The sequence below is a fragment of the Diabrotica undecimpunctata genome, chromosome 8, assembly GCF_040954645.1.
Source record: "Diabrotica undecimpunctata isolate CICGRU chromosome 8, icDiaUnde3, whole genome shotgun sequence".
Classification (NCBI taxonomy): domain Eukaryota; kingdom Metazoa; phylum Arthropoda; class Insecta; order Coleoptera; family Chrysomelidae; genus Diabrotica; species Diabrotica undecimpunctata.
The window spans coordinates 37,536,630-37,546,780 of NC_092810.1; positions in this window are offsets into that span (position 1 = coordinate 37,536,630).

Genomic DNA, 10,151 nt, shown 5'->3' on the forward strand with positions numbered 1-10,151 from the left:
CCACGACCATGGGCGGAACAAAATAAACGTGTATGGTTCGGATTTATACAAATTTAATTTGTCTATAGCAAGGGTCAAATTCCTGAAGGCTGGCTTAAATCAACATCGATAACGTAGCTGCTATAAGAAATCCCCCACTTACTGACCAACAGCTTCGGGTGGAAGAGTCCACCTTCTTGTAAATTTAATTTTATTTAAATTAAACAAGATGTTTTAAAATAATAATTATATTTATATGAAATTATTTTAAAACGAGAAGTGTCATAAAAATTTAAACAGATGATTCAATACTGTGATCAATTGGATGAAATTTATGACTTTTATATTTTGACAATCGTTACGAATCAAATCTTTCATTGATATATATTCTTATAATTTTTTATTTCTCATTAATTGTCTGTAGTTTGTTAGTTTTTTATGCAGTTTTTAATTTAAACCTGCTTAGAATAAATATAAAATGACTAGAAACGAATTGATCGAGAGCGATGAACCGATTAATTGTGGGTAAAAGGGGACAAGTCAATGTAGCTGAATTTGTATGTTAAGTTGGTTGTTCCAAAAGAGGCACTTACAAAATAGTACATAAAATTTGGTGTAAAAAGGGGTATGTTAACATATTCCTTTTGGCACTGCCTATATCAGTATTTCTCTTAGTAAATAATAAGACAAATTGACTTGTCCCCTTATTCACGGTTATATTTTAATGTAACTAGCAACCAACTTAACACACATAACCTATAAATTAGTATGCAACACGTGTCATAGTTGTGATTATTAGTACAAAATAAAAATGTTTGTTTAAATTTAGTAATAACAATATAATAAGTGAAAATTGAAAAATGTCTAGAGAAAAACAAATTCTTAATAATGCCGATGGTAAGTAAAAACATAATTTATTTTCTATAAGTAGTTTTACAATATTTTTACTGTAATATCCAATTCAAGGTCAGAGAAGAAGAGGAAGATCCAGAATAAGGTTCCTTGATAACATCGATGAAGAAATGAGAAATATGGGAATACGTGCGTGGCGGACGAAGGCGATGGAACTACTGGAGAAAAATTCTTGAGAAGGCTAGGACGCACACGGGGTTGTAAAGCTAGAATGATGATGATACAATTCTCCAGTTGTTTCTGTATGTATTGTGCGTGGAATAAATAAAATAGATGTGATAATGTTTTACAGATGCACCAGAGAATATTCGTATGTATTCTTTAGATAAGGAAACTGTGTTATAAAATTGCTATAAAAGATCTTCAAATAATGATAATCACTTAGAAAGGATAATACCAATGCAGAAAAACTTTCCTTCTGGTAAGTAATAAATAATTATATGAAAGCAGATAAACTATGGAAGAAATTATATGAACAAAAACAAAATGTGCATTAAGTGTCGGTTTTTTATTGGTTGCTAATAACAATTTTATTTTTGTTGCATTGTAGAGTACCATGCCAGAGACGAGTCTGAGATGTCCTACGCCAGTAGCGTTGCTCCATCACTTCCAGATAAAATTCAGGATTTATTAGATTTCTCATCAGATGATAGTATTACAGATTCAAATTTTGTCCCTGCGTAGTGTGGAAAATATGATAACTTTGCCAAGGACAGCGATATGGTAGAAAGAAAAAAGAGAAAAGCAAATTAAAAAGAAGACATAAATAAAACTACGGTAGACCGATATAACTTAGACGGGAAAGTCCGCGAGAAAGTTAAAAAACGCACTAACAAAAAAAAAACGAGGAAAATGAGACAGGAGAGACGAGAAAAAGAAAGTTTTGGTAAGGCGCATGTTACAAGAGATTAAATAAAGAGATTATTGAAAAAACTATGCAAGAGCTGAAATTATGTAGAAATAAGTGCAAGAAAAAAATAAAGGACGAAGTTCGCTTGCAACTTTTCAAAAAATTCTGGGAAATAGGAAGCTACAATCGTAGGTTATAGAATACATAGTTGCTCTCATGGATGAAAGAAAAGAGTTCTATGCGAATTAGGTGTTCTGACCCAAACAAACAACGATACCCATACCATATCATAATTTATCATTTTCCTGTTCATGGCGTTCGTTCTGTTTTTTACAAGGACTTTTTTATAAAAACTTATAATACTATTGTCCAAGCGAAATGAAGGAAGGCTTCTAGTCCTGACGAAATACCTGCGAATTGTTAAAACTATTAGATAATGAGAGTGTTGCGATTATCACATCCTTCTTTAATAAGATATACAGCAGCGGCAAATTACCAGACAACTGGTTAGAATCGATATTTATAACTATTCCCAAGAAAAAGAATGCCAGACAGTGTAGCGACTATCGACTTATCAGTTTAATGAGTCACACGCTCAAAATTTTTATGAAAATATTGCATTGTCGCATATATAAACTTTGTGAGGGGATAACTGGTGATGAGCAGTTTGGTTTCCGAAACGGTATGGGTACTCGAGAAGCTCTTTTTTGCATGCGAATACTTTTACAAAAGAGCATTGAGTTTAGGAAAAATATTTACGTATGTTTTATAGATTTCGAAAAAGCCTTTGATAGAGTACCACATACATTATTATTTCAATGCTTAGAGTCAGTTGGTCTGGACACGTATGACATTAGATTGCTTAAAAATCTTTACTACAATCAGACCGCTTGTGTTAAGGTGGACCAAGAGGTTTCAGCTAAAGTTTCTATTAAGCGTGGTGTCAGACAGGGATGTGTTATGTCACCGATGTTGTTTAATGCCTACACTGAACCAGTTTTTGAAATAGCGTTAAATAATCGCCGCGAAGGTGTTAAGATCGGTGGTGAAATGAAATTATTAACGGTGGTGAACATCAGATACGCCGAAGACACCGCAATAATGGCAGAGAGTCTAGAAGATCTTCAAACACTGTTGAATGCTGTAAACAACGAATGCACTGAAAAAGGCTTAACAATCAACGCAAAAAAAAACAAAATGGATGGTGGTCGGAAAAATTAATATCGAAGACTCATTACTAAGATTAGATAACAAAATCCTGGAAAGGGTGGAACACTTTAGATATCTGGGTAGCTGGATTGACTGCAGGGTTGAAAGTGACGAGGAAATTTCGACCAGAATAGAACTCGCACGGAAAAACTTTATTAACTGACGTTCTATATTATGCAGTAGAAGTCTGTCGTTGACCACACGTCTAAGAGTATTGAAGTGCTACGTCTGGGCCACTTTGGTCTATGGATGTGAAACCTGGACAACAAAAATAAAAAATCTTAACAAATTAGAAGCGTTTGAGTTATGGTGTTACCGTCGCATGCTCAGAATCCCGTGGACAGCACACATATCTAACGAACGCGTGCTAGATACCGTGCACAAAGAGCGAGAATTGATCAACATCATCAAAATGAGAAAGGTTCAATACTTCGGTCATATAATGAGAGGACCTAAATATCGCTTACTTCGGTTAATTCTTCAGGGCAAAATCGAAGGAAAACGTTGGGTCGTAAGAAAACAACTGTCCTGGCTGCGTAACATTAGACAGTGGACAGGTCGAACGGTCGAGGAACTGTTTCATCTAACTGCAGAAGACGAGAATCATTTCATCAGCTTGTCAATATGACGATATCCAACGCTTGAATACAAGCACGGCACACAAAGAAGAAGATAATATTATTACGAAATTCGTAGAAGTTACTGCAGCAAAAAAATGTTCTCAAATATCAGGCGAAATGACATTAGACCAACGAGGATATCATGAAAATCGAAAGAAGGTATTGGATGTTAAGAAAATAACGGCAACAGATTTCATTTTATCTATATCCTTATATGAAAGTCACTATACAAGAAGGCAGTCATCGATGAAATATTTACCTATACACTATACACTCACGGCTATTTATGAAGCTTACAAAAAGATATACCCAGATAATTTTATTAATCGTAAGATATACGAAAACATATTTTACAGCTTGAACAACAATATAAAGAAACCTAAGAAAAACATATGCGGTACATGTGACAAATTAAAAATGTAAATTAATATGTCCAAGAATGAGGATGAAATAATACAACTAAAGGAAGAGTTAAACGAACATCATTTACAAGCTTGATCAAGAATATAAAAGCAAAGAAGAAGATAAATTTCTGACTAAGGATCATGCTAAAATGAAAACTATTACTTTTGATCTCCAGCAATATCTGCCAAAACCAGACCTCTAAAGCGGTGAGTCGTTTTACAAGAGGCAAGTATGGACTTTTAGTCTTACAGTTCACGACTGTGACACCTCACAAGCTCACTGCTATTTATGGTACGAATATTTAGCAAAACGGGACGGAAATGAAAGTTTCTGCATATATCAATACCTAACAAAAGATTTAGATCCTAATAATGTATTCAGACTGCTGTCCTGGCCAGAATAAAAACAGTTTTATAACAGCAGGTTGTTTAACTGCTTTACAATGCTCTGCAAATTTAAAAATGATTGACCATAAGTTTTTAATACCAGGCCATACACATATGGAGTGCGATACGGATCATAGTTTAATACAAAAAAGGAAGAAAAAATTTAGTAGTTAAATAGAACATCCACATGATTGGGCTCAACTAATTCGGCAGGTTGGGAGAAATCATCAATTTTTAGTTACAGAAATGCAGCGCTCTGTGTTTCTTAATTTTGATGAATTATTTATTTCCGTACTAGTTAACCGCACAACTGATACTCAGAATAACAAGATAAACTGGAGACAGTTTCGTTGGTTACGGTATGAAAAATCTAAACAGTTTCAATACAAATTGTCCTTTGACATAGAAGAACCTTTAAAGACCGTAGATTTAGAAAAGAGGGGAAAGGCGGCTACAAATTTATTACCCAAGGAGGCAAATAACAAGCCTGTGCCTATAACGATAGAAAAGAAAAAGCACCTGATAGACTTACTGCCTTATATATCAGAATCACTGTGGGACTTTTACAAAAATCTACCCACAGATAAAGACTTAGCTGATGTACTCCCGGATTCATCAACTTCTGATCAATTAAAAGTTTGAAGTATCTTTTAGCTAGATTTGTAAAATTTGTATGCATAAATATTTAATGTATAATGTTTTAAGTACTTAAATATACGGTGCACTTAAGTAAGCTCCTATTAACGTACCTAATAAAATTTTCGATTATCCTCTTAGCCAAGTCTGGTTATGCAAAAATCATCGATTTTACGGCTAAATTTTTCGCAAATATCTGAATTTCTCGTATTTTTACCTTGAGTTTTTTTAAACAATAACTTATGGTCACAATTTAATTTTTTGTTTAAGTTTTTTCCCTTATATGTTACATAAACAATACTTATATCATTGTTTTTATATTTATCAAGAATATCTTTATTTTCCCGTTTTTTAAATTAAAATTGATAAATAATTTACGGAGATATTTGCAAAAAAGTAGTTTTTTGCACTATTTATAAATTTTATTAATTTTTTTATTAACAAAATAAAATGTTACCGTCTTTTAAATTTTATAGCTTTAAGTTTCAATATAAAGTTTAGAATTTCATTCAAAATTTGTGCAAATTCTTAGTAACTTCAAAGTATCATCGTTCCTATTGGTCATAGAAGGTTTTTTTTTTTTTTTTTAATGTGAATTTTTTTACCAGCTATCCCATAGTTGTACTGTACGTACAAGTCTGTAGCTTGAAAAATATAGAAGTTATTACAATTGCTTATAAGTAAAAAACATACCCCCTTTTCAAACGTTTATTTTGTAAATAATTTCGATGAAAAAGCAATATGCATTTAACTTCTGAGATAGTTTAAGTTTTAAAGTATCCTATGAAATTTGCTAAATGTGTCTAGCATCATTAATAGAGCACGTTCAATAGTTTAAATATTTAGCCTCAGGGATAAATAAATTAAATAACTTTTAAACTATTTGGGGGAAATTTCGCATAAATTTAAGAGACGGTAATTCCTCATTCCTAAATGTATTAATAACATTTTATTTTGTTATTAAAAAATTATTAAAATTTATAAATTAGTGCAAAAAACTGCTTTTTTGCAAATATCTCCGTAAATTATTTATCAATTTTAATTTAAAAAACGGGAAAATAAAGATATTCTTGATATAAAAAAATGATATAAATATTGTTTATGTAAAATATAAGGGAACAAACTTATAGATAAAAAATCAAATTGTGACCATTAATTATTGTTTAAAGAGAATCGATCGAGCAATCGAAGTGTAAACACGCTATCAGTTATAGCAATTAGTGATAATTGAATTTTTAATTTTACCAAGTTTAAAATAATTATTCATAATTCATAATTTTTATCTACTTATAGTTAATTTTCCTAATCAAATAAGTATGTAGTGATAAGTAGTAGTGAGTGCAGTCTCTTTGCATCTTTAAAACTAAAGTAAGATGCACAATTATTATTTTATTTTGAAGTAAATAAACAATCTACTTAAAGTAAGAAATAAAAACAAAGACAGGTTTCTTATTAATTAGTTTTCGTGCCTCTTATCAGTCTGATTTGCTTCAAGGCAGGTCCGGCCTGAGGGGGTACAAATAGTTATTTGGAAATAATGGAACTTCAAAATAATGCTGCAATTATTACTGTCAACAATACTAACAATCAACAACAAAGTTACTCAAGAGCTCTTACCCAACCGAAATTCCCTTTAAAAAATCAAGCTATAGTTTTCAACTCCCTTAATGGAATAAAACTAGAAGAATATCTTATATCCATCGGAACGAAAATTAGTCCGAAAAATATACTTTTCTCGTCTAGGATATCTAACAATAGAATATGTGTTTATCTATCCAGTGTGGCAAAGGTCGATGAATTCATGAACACTGACAATGGAATAATTACAGTAAATTCAGAACAAATTCAAACTCGCAGATTCATTACTCCAAGCCAACGCTTATTATTATCTAATGTGTGTCCATCTATTCCACATGATTGTATAGAACAAGAACTCCGAGAACAAGGCTATAACTTAGTATCTCCTTTAAATTTTCTCAGAATTGGGACAACCAACCCTGAGTATAAACACATTCTTAGTTTTCGTCGTTACATCTATATATCACCTCCCAACAATACGGTCCCAGACTCGATTTTATTATCTCATGATAACATATCATATCGTATTTTTTTGTCTCATGAAAGCCAGCTGTGTTCAAAGTGTAATCAAACAGGTCATTTCTCAAACAATTGCTTAACTGCAGTAAGTCAAGAGCCTACAAACAATACCAACATCCCTACCTCACCAAATGAAATCCCTATCATGACAACTGTACAAGTAAATGAAAAATCTTCACCTTCCCAACCTCTAACCCATAACATAGCACCAAATACACAAAATAATAATAACGATATAGATAAACAACCAACCACAGACATATCTACGCCTTCCCCAAAAATAAAGGAATCAGAAAATGTACAACAAACAGGTTCCAAACGCAGTATTACAGACGTAATAACACCTCCTCCGTCCTCACAAACTGAAGTTACATTTTTAGTACCAACTACGCAGAGAAAGAAGAAATCCAAAACTGATACTGAAGAAGAATCATGCTTGCCCAAAACACATGAACCAAAATCTAATGAAATACTGCCGTTACTGGAACCAACTAGGAAAATATTCGAAGAAGAATCGCTTAAACTCAGTTTTGATGAAATCGTCGATTTCTTTGTAAATGTTAAAGGAAACACAGATCCGCTAAGCTTAGTTAAAACATATACCGAGAATGTTCATGATTTTTTGAACCTATTAGCTAAAATTCATCCTTATTACAAAGACCGAAGTATGAAAAACAGAAGCACGAGAATAAGACGTAAGATTATGAAGCAACTAAAAATGGACCCGATAGCAATGAAGATATATCTAGAAGAAGAATCCGACACCTCTGTCGATTCAGCGTAAAGTACATAGTAAATAGAAGCAATGGCGTCCATAATACAATGGAACGTAAACGGTTTCTTCAGCCGTTACGAAATGCTAAAACATATTATCTCTGAAATCAACCCAATGATACTTTGTTTACAAGAAACCAACTTTAAGGATTCTAGCCATGCATTCAAGTTTCAAAAATACTCAAACTTTTTCAAACACAGACAAAACGCTGATATAGCCAGTGGAGGGGTTGCTATTTACGTCGATAAACAATATGAAGCCCAGCAATTACAAATCAACACACATAGCTTTGAAGCAGTAGCGATTACAGTAAACATGGAACAAACAATCAATATTTGCAACATATATTTACCTCCTGATCAAATTATAGTCCAAGAAGATTTTGATAATCTACTGCAACAAATCCCCAGCCCCCGCATTATTTTAGGCGATTTTAATTCACACAATCCTATGTGGGGTTCAACAAAAACTAACGCTAGAGGCAAGATTGTGGAATTTTGTATGACCTCACAAAATCTTAATTTGTTAAACGATGGTAGACCCACCAGATTTAGCATTCAAACGGGTAGTCAGTCGGCCATCGACATATCTTTATGTGATCCAATGTTATCCCCAACACTAGAATGGGACGTTATCCCGTACCTATACGGAAGTGACCACTATCCCATTAAAATTACGTTTCCACAACAAAAAAATAACAATATTACCACAACCCCATCGAAATGGAATACAAAAAATGCAGACTGGGAGAACTTTACAAAATACATACAAAATGAAATAAACAACATAAAAGATATTACTCTTAATGACATAGATAAAGACCTAGATACCTTCATATCAATAATTAAAAAAGCAGCAGAAAATCATATTGGAAAAACAAAAACACTAAAATATCATAAACCTTTACCATGGTGGACCACAGAATGCAAAGAAGCCGTAAAAACGTATAAAAGAGCCTTCAATAGGTATAATCATCACAAAACTAGTGAAAATATGGTAGAATACAAAAAACGTCGAGCAGAAGCTAGATATATTCTCAAAAAATGCAGGAAAACATCATGGCAAAAATTCGTTGCAAGTATAAATAGTTCTACCCCAGCAAGTAAAGTGTGGCAAAATATAAGGAAAATATCTGGAAAAAAATGTTCAAATAAAATACCTTTCCTGGCAAAAGATAACAAAATTATAAGCGACCGAAAAGAAATTGCGGAGCTATTCGCCGGTGAATTTGAGTCAAATTCAAGTAACGATAACTATTCACCGGAATTTAAGCTCAAGAAACAAAGCATAGAAAAAACGAAGTTGGAATACTACTCTCAAGATGATAATATACTAAATGTGCCAATTACAATGCAAGAACTAAGGGATGCCCTAATGTCAACTAAAAACTCCGCTCCAGGTCCAGACGGCATACCATTAATTTTTTTGTTAAACCTACCAGAAAGTGGAATGTCTTGGCTGCTAAAATTATACAATTTTATATGGACAAATCAGGTCTTTCCATCTGTATGGTCGGACAGCATTATAATTCCTCTGCTCAAGCCCAACAAAGACAGAACAAAGGTAGACTCGTACCGTCCTATATCACTTACTAATGTATCCTGCAAAGTTCTAGAAAAAATTATAAACAAAAGACTATTGTGGTACTTAGAACAAGAAAAACATTTAATTCCACAGCAAAGTGGCTTCCGTCAAAATAGATCATGCGTAGATAATCTATTAGATTTAGAATCAGAGATACACGAGGGTTTTGCAACTAATCAAGAAACCATTGCAGTGTTTTTCGATATTACCAAGGCGTACGATACAGTTTGGAGGTTTAACATTATATCAAAATTACACAAATGGGGAATCAGGGGTAATATGCTAAGATTCATAGAAAACTTTCTTCAGTCAAGAGCTTTTTCTGTGCGCGCCGATAATTCCACTTCAACAAAAAGAATTCAGGAAAACGGAACACCTCAGGGATCAGTTATGAGCCCAACTCTCTTTCTTGTCGCTATCAACGATATACTGGATCATTGCTCCCCGCTAGTTAAGGGAAGACTATATGCCGATGATCTGGTTCTATTTGCAAAGGGCAAGAATATAAAAATGCTTCAAAAACACTTACAAGAATCCATTTACAAACTAGAGATATGGTCTACATCAGTAGGTGTACAATTCTCCACACTAAAAACAAGATGCATGATTTTCTCAAGAAGGCACCGGATGCAAAGAACTACACTAAAGCTGTGTGGCAAGTCGCTGGCATTCTCAGACAAAATTAATTTTCTCGGAAT